This window comes from Miscanthus floridulus, chromosome 2 (genome assembly GCF_019320115.1).
Source record: "Miscanthus floridulus cultivar M001 chromosome 2, ASM1932011v1, whole genome shotgun sequence".
Classification (NCBI taxonomy): Eukaryota; Viridiplantae; Streptophyta; class Magnoliopsida; order Poales; family Poaceae; genus Miscanthus; species Miscanthus floridulus.
In genome coordinates this window covers 96,511,180-96,526,823 of record NC_089581.1, presented here as the reverse complement: position 1 = coordinate 96,526,823, position 15,644 = coordinate 96,511,180, and positions in this window count along the sequence as shown.

Sequence of the window (15,644 nt, the reverse complement as noted above, 5' to 3'; positions counted from 1 at the left end):
CAGTTGGGTTCTTAATAATAGTTGTGTCTTGTCTTTTTCATAACTGCAGTTGTTGTGCTCCAATAAATGTGAACTTTTTATGTAGTGCTAATAATGTGATGGTTGATGTCTGGTAAAAATGTCAAGAGTTTAGGTTTGATGGTTTAAGAGTTATAAAAATAACAAATGCCATGTGTTGCATTGCCCCTATTCTGAATAGGTTTGCAAGATTGAATTAATTGGCACAGTTAAGTTATGAATCATGACTTCATGAAAATACATGATTTGTATTAATTTTATTAATATTTTCAAAAAACTAAATATCATGATTTTTGGTTAAGTAGATCTTGAGTTATACTTTCTTAAATCTCTGTGGCTGTTTCTGCCCAAACCCAGACAGGATTGCCTTGTTGGTATTGTGGGGCCTTCTTAATGGTCGAATTAGCTTTAGGTATCTACAACAAAGTTGTTTAACATTTTCTAATATTTCTAAAAAGTCCAGAACCACATTTATTGGACATGTAGAACTCCAGTTATAGTTGTTTAAAGTGGTATGTTAGTTTCTGTCTATGTTTTGGATAGAGATGCAATTATTGGATTAATTGACCTTGCTAGCTGTAGAATCATCTTAATATGAGAATAATAAAGTTGTAGGTGACTTCCTAATATTTTAAAAAAAGTTATGATTCATGTTTGTTGGAGGTCTAGAACTCCAGTTATGCCTCTCTGAAGTTCCTATCAGTTTTCTGTACCACTGCTGTTTGGGCTGCATGTGCAGTTTTGCTTGTGCAATCGTTTTCGTGGTGTAAATAATGTTTTCTGTGGTTGTAATGAGTACCAAAGTTGTAGATAATTTCATAATCTAGCTTGTGATAAATTTTCATGGCCATAGGTCTGATAATTTAGGAGCTATAGAGTTTGTAAGTTCATGGTCAGATTTTGCATGCTCCCTGTACAGATCTGAATGATTGTGTTGTTTGACTTAGCTATGCTTTGAATCATGTCTTGGACATAATTGAAGAAGTGTAGTTACTTTCATGAGCTTTCCAAATTGTTAAAGATCACCCCTTTTGATGTTGTAGAGCTCTAGTTATAAGCTTGCTAAGTTGCATAGCAGAATCTGTCCAAGTCTGGACAGAGGTGCTCAATTGTGCTTGATTGACCTTGTTAATAGTGGAATCACCTTGTGAGGTTAATAAACATGTTTTAGATAATTTAATAAGCTTACTATAATGTCTAGAATCACCTTCTTTGGATGTTTGGATCTCCAGTTATGGATAAAATAAGTGCCTACTGTGCTGCTGTCTAGATTTCTATACATGTGCTAAGTGATTGCTTTAGCTTGCTCTTGTTTAGCTAAACATGTTGGTTAGTTCTTGATCGATGCATGGGTGCAATATCTGAACTTAAGTCCACTTGTGTGCCATGCCTAATATGCTTACTATCCCTCTATAATAGGTTGTGTGATATCTAGTTAAATAACTCTAGGTGCCTATGTCTTGCATGATCTTATGTTTACCTTGAATGCTATTATGTGCTGCATCTCATATTACCATTCTTCCTACTCATGCACTTGCATCTTGCATCTCATCTAGGTACGCTAGATGAACCATGTGAAGGACATGAGGTTGGAACCAAACCCGAAGACGGTGTATGGTGGACCTATCCCGAAGATGGAAGGACCCCCTAGAGTACATGTCTGAACAGGAGATGCTCACCAAGCGAGTGTCATCTAACAAACACTGACCTAGTGTTGGATTCCAGGCAAGCCCCAGAGCATTCTAAGTCTCCCAGTGTTTTACAAAATAATACTTGAATCCTTTATGATTGATGCATTAGGTTATAGGAGTTGTCGGGAAACACTTGATGCATGGAACTACCTTATCCAGATATATACACCTTTAACCCTGTGTAGGTCCAGGATCGAATATATGCTTAGCCATGCTTAGACTGGTAGAAGTCGGGTGATTTCCTGTCACCTGTGAGATATAGGTGGATACTAAAGCATGGTTGGCTATATTTGCTGTCGTGGAAAAGAACAATGGGGTAATGTAAATCGAGGCCGGGCGGAGTCTATGCGTAGGTTGACTCATGTGATTCCATCTGTGCCGATTAAGGACCGTACCGTTGTTGGCACTTTTGATAAGATTGAACGCATGCCTATCACTTAGCTGGCTAGATAACTCATTCTGATCATGAAGCCGAGTAGCTCAACTCAGGCCGGGCCTCGCTCTATAAGAGTGCGCACTCTAGATGGTAGTAAGGATGTGCGGGGAAGCCAGACATGAGCCCAAGGGTAGGGTAGTCCTAAACATCCTGGCAGATGGTTATCCCTAATTGTACGACGCTGGGCGAACCTGCGAAATGTGTACCTGAGTTGTACCAAAGGTGACCTAAGACTACCTTGGCGCAGGTATGTCTGGGTTTGTGTTAGGAATAAATTCCCAGCTGGTTGAAATTGATTCGAATCGCTGTCTCTCCCGGATAGTGAGAAACTTGGCTAGCCCCAACATCATAGTAATTGTATTATGGAATATGATGGTTCAGATAAGCATGGAATTACTATACCTGCTATGGTTACTATTGTATGCTCTAAAATGATATACCACATGTTTGGCATAGGATAATTGCTAATCCAGAGATGCATAGTTATAATTAACTTGATGATAGAATTATAATTGTATAATTGAGTTAATCGCTTTTTATGCAAAATGTTGTCAAGCTACCTCCACTTATAAAGCCTTGCATACCCCATGGAGTCAATTTTATTTCTGGTTTATGACGGGTAAGTCTAGTTGAGTACATTCGAGTACTCAGGGCTTATCCCACCATGTTGCAGGTGAGGTTTTGGCCTGCTGAAGATGGTGGCTAACCGCCAGTGGGCTCGGTGACTCTATATTATTTCTCATCTATATGCTTTTATCTGGGGATGTCACTTATGCTAGGAATGTATTTGGAACTTATATTAATGTAATCCATTGAAAGCAATGTTGTTTTCACTAATCGGTTTTGAAACCCAAACTTATACTATTAATTGTGAAACCATTTGTAATATTATTTCCGCTACAACTCTACATATGTGATGTGTATTTGCTTAATCACACGATCTTGGTTGTGATGTTGATTTACCGAGGTCCTACGTGACACTCAGTGGACTACTGGGTTTATATAAGTGAAAGTATGCGCATGTCAACGTGTTAGCGGGGACAGCCGGACTTAATCTTGTCTAAATTGGGTGGTTCTGTCACAAATAGTTCGATGTTAAAGATGATTACCTTTAGCAACAGACAGTTAATCTCTAAATGGAGAATTAGCGTTAGATTGTCTGTGAGTTATCTTTAGCGTTAGATCATCAATCGATAAAAAAGTTTTAGCATCAGATGTCTGACGATGATATGGTGTTGTGGTGTAGTGGATGGTTTGTAGCTCTTGTGCCGGCACATGTATTTGCTTGGCAAAAAATTGACATCCTTCACAACGTCGGACGAGCTCTTCGACATCGGAGATGGTCGTGGGCCAGTAAAAACTAGCTCAGAAAGCTTTGCCGACTAGGTTTCTCGAGGCCGCGTGATTGCCGTAGGAACTAGAGTGAATTTCAAGAAGTAGCTTCACTCCTTCTTGGGTGATGCATTTCTATAGTATCCCTTCCTTGGCACTTTTCCTCATCAAGTTGTCATCCACCAGCACGTAATGCTTACTTCTATGGATTAGGCGTTCGGTTTCAATCTTATCGGCGAGTACTTCAGCGCTGGTGAGGTACTTGATGAACTATTCCCTCCAATCGGTGGCCGGCGAAGGTACCATAAGTACCAGCTGCTCGGCGGGGGAATTTCCTGCACTTCCTTCTCTTCTTTAATGGATGGCGCCAAAAGATCTTGAATGAAGACCCCCAATGGAATCACGGCGCGAGAGGAGCCTAACTTGGATAGGTGGTCGGCGAGCTGATTTTGATCTCATGCCATGTGGTGATACTCGATACCGTAGAACTTCCCTTCAAGCTTCCTGATTTTAGTGTAGTATGCATCCATCTTCTCACTGTAGCAGGACCAGTCTTTGTTGAGCTAGTTGATGACCAGTGCGGAGTCCCCGTATACCATGATGCATTTGACGCCGAGCTCAATGGCTATACGAAGTCCGTGAAGACATGCCTCATATTCGGCAGCATTGTTGGAGGCCAGAAAATGTATCCAGAGAACGTATCGGAGCTTATCCTTGGTTGGCGTGATGAACAGAATGCCTGCACCAGCACCATTGATGTTGAGAGCACCGTCAAAGTACATCACCCAGTGCTCAGGGCAGGTAGCAGCGATGGGCTCTTGAATCTCTATCCACTCAGTGACGAAATCAGCGAGCGCCTGAGACTTGATGGTAGGCCTACTTCTAAATTCAATGGAGTAAGTGCCAAGCTCGATAGCCCACTTGATGATGCGGTTGTTGGCCTCTTTGTTGCGAAGAATGTCCCCTATAGGAACTCGATGACCATGGTGATCTTGTAATACTCAAAGTAGTGGCGGAGCTTGCGTGACATAATCAGAATGCCATATAGCAGCTTTTGGACCTGAGGATAACGAGTCTTAGGCTCATTAAGGACCTCGCTGATGAAGTATACTGGATGTTGCACCTTATAGGCATGCCCGACCTCCTCATGTTCGACGACGATGGCTGTGCTGACAATGCGAGAAGTAGTGGTGATGTAGATCAGGAGAGTTTCATCGGGCCATGGTGCCATCATGATCAGAGGCCTTGTTAGGAACAACTTGAGCTGCTCGAAAGCTGTATCTGCCTCCTCTGACTAGGAAAAGCGCTCGGAGGCCTTGAGGAGTTTGAAGAAAGGTAGCCCTTTTTGCCGAGGCATGATATGAAGTGGCTTAGAGTAGCCATGCATCCTGTAAGCTTATGTATATCCTTAATGCATGTTGGCCATTTCATGTTGGTAATGGCAAAGACCTTGTCGGGTTTAGGCTCGATGCCATGGGCGCTGATGATGTAGCCCAGCAGTATATCGGATGGAACTCCAAAGATGCACTTTGAAGGGTTCAGCTTCCATCGGTACCTTTTTAGGTTGGCAAACATTTCCTCGAGGTCGGCGATAAGATTATCACCGGTCTTAGACTTGACAACCACATCGTCGATGTAAGCTTCAACATTGCGGCTAATCTATTGATCGAGGCACATCTGGATGGCCCTTTGATAGGTCGCTCTGGTGTTCTTGAGCCCGAAGGACATGGTGGTGTAGCAGTACGCACTGAAGGGCGTGATGAATGACGTCTTGATCTGGTCTTCTTCCTTGAAGGAGATCTGGTGATAGTCGGAGTAACAGTCGAGGAAGGAGAGTAGTTTGCATCTTGCGGTGGAGTCTACAACCTCATCTATGCGAGGCAGACCGAAGGGGTCTTTAGGGCAGTGTTTGTTAAGATCAGTGTAATCAACACACATTCTCCATTCTTTATTCTTTTTTTTGAACGAGAACAGGGTTTGCTAACCACTCAGGATGATACACTTCTTTTATAAATCTGGTAGCTAGGAGCTATTTTATTTCTACCCTAATAGCCTCCTTCTTGTTTGGCGTGAATTAGCATAGTTTCTGCTTGATCGATTTGGCGGTCGGCGAGACATTCAAGGAGTGCTCGATCTTCTCCTGTAGTACCCCCTGCATGTCTGTAGGTTTCCAAGCAAAGACGTTGATGTTGGCACGTAGGAAGGAGACAAGCGCGCTTTCCTATTTGGGGTCGAGGTGAGCCCCAATCTTCATGGTCTTGGAGGGGTCATCGAGGCCGAGGCCGACCTCCTTGGTTTCCTTGGACTTGGCAAAGGCACGAGGAGGCTCCAACAATCGGATCTCCAAGTCATCAGTGAGCACCATCTTGGCGTCGGTGACCACACTGGCCATCTGGATGGAGAGGTTGGTGGCTTCAGCGAGGGCGAGACTCTCTGTCTCCTAGGCGCAAGGCTAGGACTCCTATAGGAGAAGGCATCTTCAGCACTAGGTAAGCATAGTGCGGTACAGCCATGAACTTGGCCATAGCTAGCCGACCAAGTATGGCGTGATAGGCGGTGTTGAAGTCGACGATGTAGAAGTTGATATGCTCAATGCGGTAGTTGCTTGCCGTGTCGAACTGTATTGGTAGGGTGATCTCTCCAAGCAGTTTGGATGCCTTGCTAGGTACCACACCCCAGAAGGAGTCTGGGGCTGTGAGATCTATTATCCTAAGGCCCAACTCCTTTAGGGCTCCGGCGAAGAGGAGATTCAGAGCGCTCCCACCATCAACGAGCACTTTTATGAAAAGCACTTTCTAGATGGTTGCATCGAGGATGAGGGGGAAATGCCCTATGTAGGGGATGTCCACCCACTGGTCAGCCCTGCTAAAGGTGATGGGTACCTTGGACCATGGGTGATAGCTGGGGTTGGCGATGACATCTTCCATAGTGTTGGCGACCACCCATCGGACGGCGAGCTTCCATTCTCTTCTGCTCTCAGTGGAGGCAAGGCCCCCGAAGATGGTGGCAACCACCTTGTCGTGATCCTAGAAGGCATTGTTATTGCCCCTAGGTTGACAGCGGCCTTCAGCTCCATCGTTGGTGTTGTCGTCTAGCTTTTTTGTCTTGGAACTCCTTAGCCAAGCCGAGGCAGTCCTTCATTTTATGCTTGGCGTTCTTGTGGAGAGGGCATAGGCCATCGAGGATCTTCTTGTACTACTCATCATAGTTGTGCTTGGCATGAGGTTCATTAATGGTGGCGACGATGTGGTCTAGCCGGCGGCGGCGATTTTGACCAGACTTGGGTCCTTCTGGCCGATCACGGCCGCTGTCATGATGGTAACTATGGTTGTCGTAGTGGCGGTCGTTGTGGCATCGGTTGTCGGGGCGGTCATCGTAGCGACATGTTGGGCGACGAGTGCCTACATCCTCATTGAAGCGCACCTCGGCTTCCTCGGTGTCGGCGTACTGGTTGGTGGTCGTGATCATCTCACCGATCCCTATGGGCGGCTTACGGTTGAACTTGGAGCAAAGCTCACAGTGATGGAGTCCTCGAATGAAGGCAGTGATGACCTTAGCTTCCATGATGTTGGGAATAGAATTCCTCATCTTGGAAAAGCGTCTGATGTAGCTATGAAGAAGCTCAGACAGCTTCTGGTTGATGCGATTGAGATCATGCTTGGTGCTCGGCCGAGTACACATAGCCATATAATTGTCGGTGAAGACTTTTTCAACTCTTCCTAGGATTCAATGGAGTCTGGGGGTCTATAGCCACTGTGTTGGGTTCATCCTTCCTTCATAGGGCTTAACCCAGTGATTTTAAAACCATGGGGCCACTGAAGTGTTCGGAGCGCCCTCGTGAATGCTGGGGGCCTTTTGGGGTTGTTGACACCGTCATCAACAGCATTGTTGGCGTTGAGCGGCTTGAGAGCTGAGTCCGGGTTACCGTACTCTTGCTCGTACTCCTAGCAGCGGCGTACTTCTTCTTCATGGTGGCCGAAGCGGCATTCGTCAATACATCATCGTGCATCACAGAGATTGTTGAGGTGCACTCAGACATCTTGGTCGACCTCCTAGTCATGTTTGCGATGGTGTTCACTATGGTTGCCCCTAGCTCTACCCTAGTATCTTCCTAGTATCTTGCAGGAGGCACCAAGCAGAGTCATGCCCTGCAAGGCTTCATCTCATGGGCTAGGCCACCCCTAGGGGTGTAGCCCATGTGGTCTACCAAGGGTATCTAGGGTCGTACCCCCCACAATATCTAAAATTGTTAAGGAACTATCAAGGCTATTACTTAGTGGCATTGCTAATCATTAGTGATGATGCTAAGAAATACCAAGCATTTCTAGCGCCATTGCTAGGGATGGATTCTATCTCCATACTTGGTGATTGTGTTTAGAAATGCCAACAAGCATTTCTAGCACCGTTGTCGGGGAAGGCATATTGATTAAAGAATCTAGTAGGACATGTTCATGATAATATGCATGTAAGGTAGCCATTATTTATGTAGGCTAACTTTGCTTATTTTCTCCTATTGTGGATGAAAATAGGATGGTGTATGGCCGGTTACAAACTGTTGGAAAACTACATCGAAAATCCAGAGGCACTCATAAGGAAGAAATGGTCCCATGCCACTTGTTCTTTTGCCACTCCACCAATAGTCAAACTAGTCACCCCCGCACCATCCGCTACTCCAATCATGGCCAAGACCCTCCGTGACTACTCCACCCCCACTGTTGCCAATGTGCCCATTGGGCCCGCTATCAACATTGGGGATGGGAACATTGAGCTCTATACCGGCATCATCACAATGGTGTAGGCAAACCAATTCCATGGTTCGCCAAGCGAGGATGTGAACATGCATCTCCAACACTTCCTCGAGTTGTGTGACATGATTGTCATCAAGGACGTCACACCTGAGAGCATCAGGCTCCGCTTGTTTCTCTTCTCCCTCTCGGGGAAGGTGAAGCAGTGGTTTCATAAGGAAAAGGAAGCTATCAAGAGTGGGACAAATGTTCCACGACATTCCTCACCAAGTTCTTCCCCATGGGCAAAACCAATGCCCTAAGGGGATGAATTTCGAACTTCCAGCAAAGCTCCATGGAGACTATTCCCGAGCCATGGGAGAGGCTGCAGGGCTACATCCAAGCATACTCGCACCATGGGATTGAAAACTAGTTAGTGCTCCAAAATTTTTATGATGGATTAATACCCATGTCTAGGGGCCACCTCGATGGTGCTGCTGGAGATGCCTTGCTTTCTCTCACCATTGATGGATCCATAGGTCTCATCAATAAAATGGTGTCAAATCAAAGCTGGGGGGAGGAAAGGAAAACACAAAAAGGAATGGGTACCGTGAAGGAGATGGATATGCTTTCCATAAAAATAGATCTTTTGATGAAATGACTGGAGGAATGAGCCCAAGATAAAGATGCCATGATGGGCACCGTCCAAGCCATGGACTCACACATGACGTGTGAAGTCTATGGAAACATTGGCCATTCAGGGAATGATTGCCCCAAAACCCACGAAGAAGCTGCCTTCATGAACAACTAGGTTTGCCAATCCGGTAATAACGGGTGGAATAACCAATCCCGCCCGTAAGGTAATTCAAACTTCAATTTCAACTACAATTCGAATCAACCTTCTTTAAATGACTTGGTATTTGGCCAAGCCAAAATAAATGAAAGTCTAACTAAAAAGCTTACAACCAATGATAAAATTCTCAAAAATATAAATTCTCAAATCAAAGGCTTAACTTCTGCTATTAAAAACCAATTGATCTTTAATAACATGATAGAAACACAACTAGCTCAAATAGCTACCTGCAATTCCTATTGATAGTAATGGAAAAATTCCTGCTCAACCTAAAAATTCTCGTGAAAATGTAAAAGCGGTGACCACAAGGGGTGGTAAGACCACTTGTGATCCACCAAACCCTAACCAGTCTATAGGAAAGGCAATAGACCACCTAGGAGGCCAAACCTTCAACAAAAGAAAAAGAAAAGGAACAAAAAGAGGAGATGGCACCAAAAGACTTCGTTGACACTAGCTACCTGTTGTTTCCCACAAGGAACCACAAGTAGGCCATGGACGAGCAATTTGCTTGTTTTGTTGAGATGATCGAGATGATTCATGTAAGCGCCCCCTTAATGAACATCTTACATGTTCCTTCCTATGCCAAGTACATCAAGGACATCATCAATAATAAGCAACCACTACCATCCATGGAGGTCATCATGCTGATAGAAGAGTGTAGCTGCTGCTATACTCGACTTCCCTAAAAAGAAAAAGGATCCTCGGTGCCCCACAATCTTATGTTCCATCGACATCCAATACTTTGACCAAGCCTTGTGCGACCTTAGGGCTAGCATATGCATTATGCCTAAGGCAATTTTCGACAAGCTAAACCTCACGCAATTGATGCCAACACCAATGAATGCTTCAGCTGGCCAATTCGATGGTCCGCTACTCAGCAGGGATAGCCGAAGACATTCTTGTGAAAATCTAGGATTGCTACATCCCTGTCGACTTTGTGGTGCTCAACATGAAGGTCACTAAAGAATTGACCCTCATCCTTGGGTGACCCTTCTTGAGCACTAGCAGGAGCTCAAATTGATGTTGGAGCTAGAGAAATCCGCTTCAATATCAATGGTATCGAAGAAAAATTTACATGCAGGCCTAGGAAGGAGCAATGCTCCATGATCTGTATCAAATACAGGCCAAACCCACAAGGCCTAAGGAAGTTCCATATCCAACCACAAATGGTGGACAGGCTTGTGAAAAAGAACACAAAAATCAAAATGAAGCTGGAGCAAAAGAAGGTTAAAATGACAAAAGAAAAGACCCCAAAAGCCGTTTCCACACCACCAAAGAAGAACAAAATAGTGTGGAAACCAAAAGAAGAAGGTCCAAAGTCCATCACTACACCATTGAGAACAAACAAGATGGTGTGGAGGCCAAAGAAAGAGCAGCCCTCTGCATCCACTTCTCCGGGATTGGGCACCCCATCAAGCAAGAACTGAACGGGGAACATTCCAACTCATTGGACCTTAAAGAAGAGTCCTTGCTAAAGGTAAAATTGGTAGTTATCTTTAAAATCATACTAAAATTTTGAATTTCTATTTTATACATTAATAAAGGAAAATGATAATAATAAAGTTTACCTCTTCACCTCTATTCCCAATAAATAAATCCCGCTTGTTCAATACAAAGTATACTTTGGTTTGAGGCATGGTTAGTATACGATCATGTCTTCATAGGCTTTTTAAAATAAAGCAAGGTGCTTAGGTTATCTAGCCTACCTTGATTAAATAATTAATCAATGAACCAAAAATACCCAGTATGAACATTAGTCGATATACTAAATCAAAACAAAATAACCTACCTCGAAGTCATCATGTGGCAACTGAGCAAGCTTGGGGGAGGACCCCCGTAGAGGTAAGTAGTATCTTTTATTTTTTGCATTTTAACTTTTTCTATATTTATTGCATTTATTTATTTATTAGCATTTAAAAATAAAAAAAATAAACAATGAAATATGATAAAAACAACAAAAATATTCATTCCACTCTCATATGTGATTTAGGAATGTTTAGTTTTTCTTTTGTTGAAATGATGAATAGTTGCTCTATCTATAATTCATCTGTGCCTAGGCTATACTTAGTATTCCCCAAGATTTAAGATTGTAGGTTAAAATATCTCATCCTAAAACTTGAAACTTGTGGGTTACAAATGCAAGATCTTTTTCTAAGTTATTGCAAGTTATGATATGGTAAATAGAATATGCTATGACTTTATTCTAACAGAAACTTGATAACCGGAGTTTTCATTTTAAAAATGCTAAAATCAAAAGTTTCTCAATGGTTATGAATTCCTACCATAGCCATATGACATGATTAAAATTCAAACCTTAGTCATATGCTACTTATATTCACATTAAGTTTTATCAAATTGTCATGACCCTTGTTGAGATTCTCGTCATGCACCTATGATCAAGATCCACGTAGACCCACAAATAAAATGATAACTCTTACACTGAGAGTTATGCAAAAACATGTTTTCTGTCGACCTAAAATAAAAACTCCATTCATTTGTCATGAGTCTTTCTCTCCAAAGTTTTCATATGCCAAAAAGGAGTATGGTGCTATGCTAAAAAAAGAGAGACATGTGAAGCTCTCAAAAAAGCAAAAGAAAAGAAAAAATATATAACACATGAAGGTTCCAAAGTATTGAAAAAAGAAGGGAGAAATATAGCCCATACTTCCAAGGCAATTAAGCAAAAGAGAGAAAATCATGATCAAAGGAGTACCAAAAATATTAGGAATAGGAAAATATTCCACACACTTGCACATCTTGATCAAAGTGTATGACTTGCATCTCCTTGGATCTAGTTTTTGACTTAGCAATATATGTGATGTAAGTATGCTTCTCATTCATACCTACCGACTCCACTCAAAGCCTTTTAGGGATACGATGAAAAGAAGGCAAAACAATCAAATGTCATTGGTGAGGGCCATACACATTGAGTGATTAAGTGAATCATTTGAGGAACTTACATTTTATTTTGCAAAACTCATAAAACCTCTAGGATAGAAGGTTGATCAAAGAATGAATGATTGGTAATTCTGCTAAAACCGTTCTATCTTGTAACTACCTAAGACTTGAAAAAAGCAATAAACCCCACAGGGATTAAGTTAAAAGGGTGGATAGAATGCCAACTTATTTAAATTAATGAAGAATACTTTGTTATAGGAATGGCACTTGTGAATTATATTCGGTATTGTAGCAACTCCTGATCAACAACCAATAACTTAGCTATTTACTCGGGACTGAGCAAAGGTTAAGCTTGGGGGATCTTGTTGGCGGTCATTACCGATCAAATCCGACCGCCAAATAAGACACAAAAAGAGGAGAAATAAGCAATCTTGATCACATATGGATTTACTACTAACCAAGTTCCACATGTATTTGGAGAACGTTATTTTGTAGGTCACCAACACAAATATGAGGAACAATTCACCGAAAGGCGCTTTACTGACACTGATTTACTGCAAAGGAACAAGGGAGACACCCATCCACTTAGTGCAAACCAGGCAAAACACCATGGAACAAGGATCCATGTCCAGCCCATGGCCTGCCAGGCGAAGGCAGGTGGTGAGTGGCCACAGTCAAGGGGCGGCTGACCCCTAGGAGCAGCCGACCCCCTACCAGCGCTGCTCAGCCACCCCTCGCTCTGGCTGGTGGCATGCCCCCATGCTGAGGCAGTTGCTTCCCATGCTTTCACGTCAAAGATAGATAGAAGCACCGCCTTGCTCTTGTATAAATAGAGGGGTACGCCTCCCTCTATCAACACACTTCACTTGAGCATCACTGTCACACACCTCACTTTCTAGTAGTAGTAGCTTACTTTTTAGTAGCTTTAGAGCAAGGCCAAAGCTACCTTGGATAGCTTGGCTCCTTGGAAGAAGTGACCTTTGGGTATGAATAGAGATATGAGTTCTTCCAAAGTTATGCTCTCATATGATATTTATAGTCATACTTATGAACTAGAGTATAGTTATTGTGTTATAATCTTGATATATGAACTAGTCTATAGTTTATGTGTCATGAAAGTAGCACACTTAACTTTATGCTTAAACACTCATATAACTTATATAATAGGAATTAGAGCAAAGTTGATGTGGCAGTTTATCGTGCCATTAGGTGTGCCCAAGTTCTTTACCTGTCGATCCGTAGGGTCAAGGACCCAGGGGGATTTGGGTAGTTTCTATATACGCAAGCGTGGTGCTAGGGTATGGAGAGACAGGTGAATGCATTGTCCCTTTCCACGATTGAGGCATAGGCGGCAGGTGGTGATAGCCCTGTCCATCCCTTGTAATCCCCCACATTCGACTAGAGTGTAGGAGTCTAAACTGTCACATGAGGTTGCTGGTAGACCAATACTCAGTTTCCTACTGACTTGCTTCACACTTAGCCCTAAGACTAATTATGTAAGTTGTATGATCATTACTAATCTTTGTATGACTATACTAAACCAATGCCTGCTCGAATAGGATTATACTTTTATTCTTTCTTCTCTATTTTATCCTTTGAGGAATGCCAAGTGTGTGTCCACTATCTTGAAATCACCGTTCTTACCCCTGTTATAAACTTTGGTGTACTTGCAAGCATTATTATTCACATTCGTATCCATACTAGACTCTTAATCAAATGCCTTCCTTTGGGAAAAATATAAATAACGATACCATGAATACTTCCTGGTGAAATGCTACAATGATAGCTCCGTGCACTTGTGGATAAATATCTAAAATTGTAAAGGAACTATCAAGGCTATTACTTAGTGGCATTGTTAATCATTAGTGATGACGCTAAGAAATACCAACAAGCATTTCTAGCTCCATTGCTAGGGATGGATTCTATCTCCATACTTGGTGATTGCGTTTAGAAATGCCAACAACGACAAAGCAACCACATGCATATGTAATGCAATACAAGAAAGTAAATCTAGTTGCTTGTCAAGTTTGATCCAAGGGTAAGCTTTTTCACATGCTTTTTAGCGGTTATCTTAACCATGTTAGATAGGCCCTAAGTGCATTACTAAAAATTAAACATATTTTATATAACAAGGGTCAACACAAGCTCATTTGTTAGTGAAGTTAGATAGGTCAAAGCACATTGAACTCATTCCTCAACCTACAAAATGTAGCCTCAGTCCATCGGTTTAGTGAAAATATCCACCAATTAATCTTTGATCCTTACACCTTCTTATGATATATCATTTTTAGCAACATGATCTCTAAGAAAATGATGACGGATATCGATGTGCTTGGTGCGAGAGTGGTGAACCATGTCGGGTTATTAGCAAGTTTTACCGCGTTCTCATTGTCACACAAAAGGGGTACCTTTTCTAGAACTACACCATAGTCTAGAAGAGTTTGCTTCATGTAAAGGATTTGTGCACAACAAACACCCACAGCAATGTACTCCACCTCGACTGGTGGACAAGGCAACACTATTTTGCTTCTTAGAGGTCCAAGACACTAGTGATCTACCAAGCAAATGGTACCATCTAGATGTGCTTTTCCTATCAATCTTATAACCCATGTAATCCAAATCGGAATACCCAATGAGTTGAAAATCTAGCTCCATTGGGATACCAAAGGCCAATGCTTGGTGTGTGCTTAAGGCTACCTAAGGATTCTTTTAATGGCCACTAAGTGAGCCTCCTAAGGACTAGAAATCTAGCATACATGCACACTACTAAACATGATGTTAGGCCTAGATGTGGATCAAGTATAACAAGCTACCAATCATATAACGGTAGAGAGTTTGATTAACCGATTTACCTCCCACATCTAGGTAGAGATGTCCATTAGATGGCATTGGTATCTTGATTGGCTTACATTCACCCATTTTGAAACTCTTGAATCTTTGATATACTTTTCTTGAGAGATTGAAAATCCCTTCTCTCATTTGCTTGACTTGAAAACTAAGAAAGAATGTAAGCTCTCCAATCATATACATTCAAACTCTTTCAACATCAATTCACCAAACTCTTTGCAATAGTCTTCATTTGTTGAGTCAAATATGATATCATCAACATATACTTGACAAATGAAGATCTCTCCATTAAGCTTCTTGGTGAATAGTGTGGTGTCGACCTTCCCAATGGTGAAGCCCTTCTCACTGAGGAAATCCTGAAGGCGCTCATACAAAGCTCTTGGGGCTTGCTTTAGCCCATATAGCGCCTTAGACAACCTATAAACATGATTGAAATATCTAGGGTCTTCAAACCCAGGAGGTTGATCAACATAGACTAGTTCATTTATGAAGCTATTTAAAAATGCACTTTTAACATCCATTTGATATAATTTTATTTCATGTTGTGATGCATATGCAAGAAGGATATGAATGGTTTCAACTCTTGCAACTGGTGCAAAGGTCTCTCCAAAATCCAAACCTTCAACTTGAGAGAACCCCTTTGCAACTAGCCTTTGCCTTGTTCCTCACAACAATGCCTTGATCATCTTACTTGTTGCGGAACCCCCACTTTGTTCCAATGACTCTTGCATCTTGTGGTCGCTCTTCAAGTTTCCAAACTTCATTGCGTGTGAAGTTGTTCAATTCTTCATGCATGGCATTTATCTAATCCAGATTTTGAAGAGCTTCATCTACACTTTTTGGTT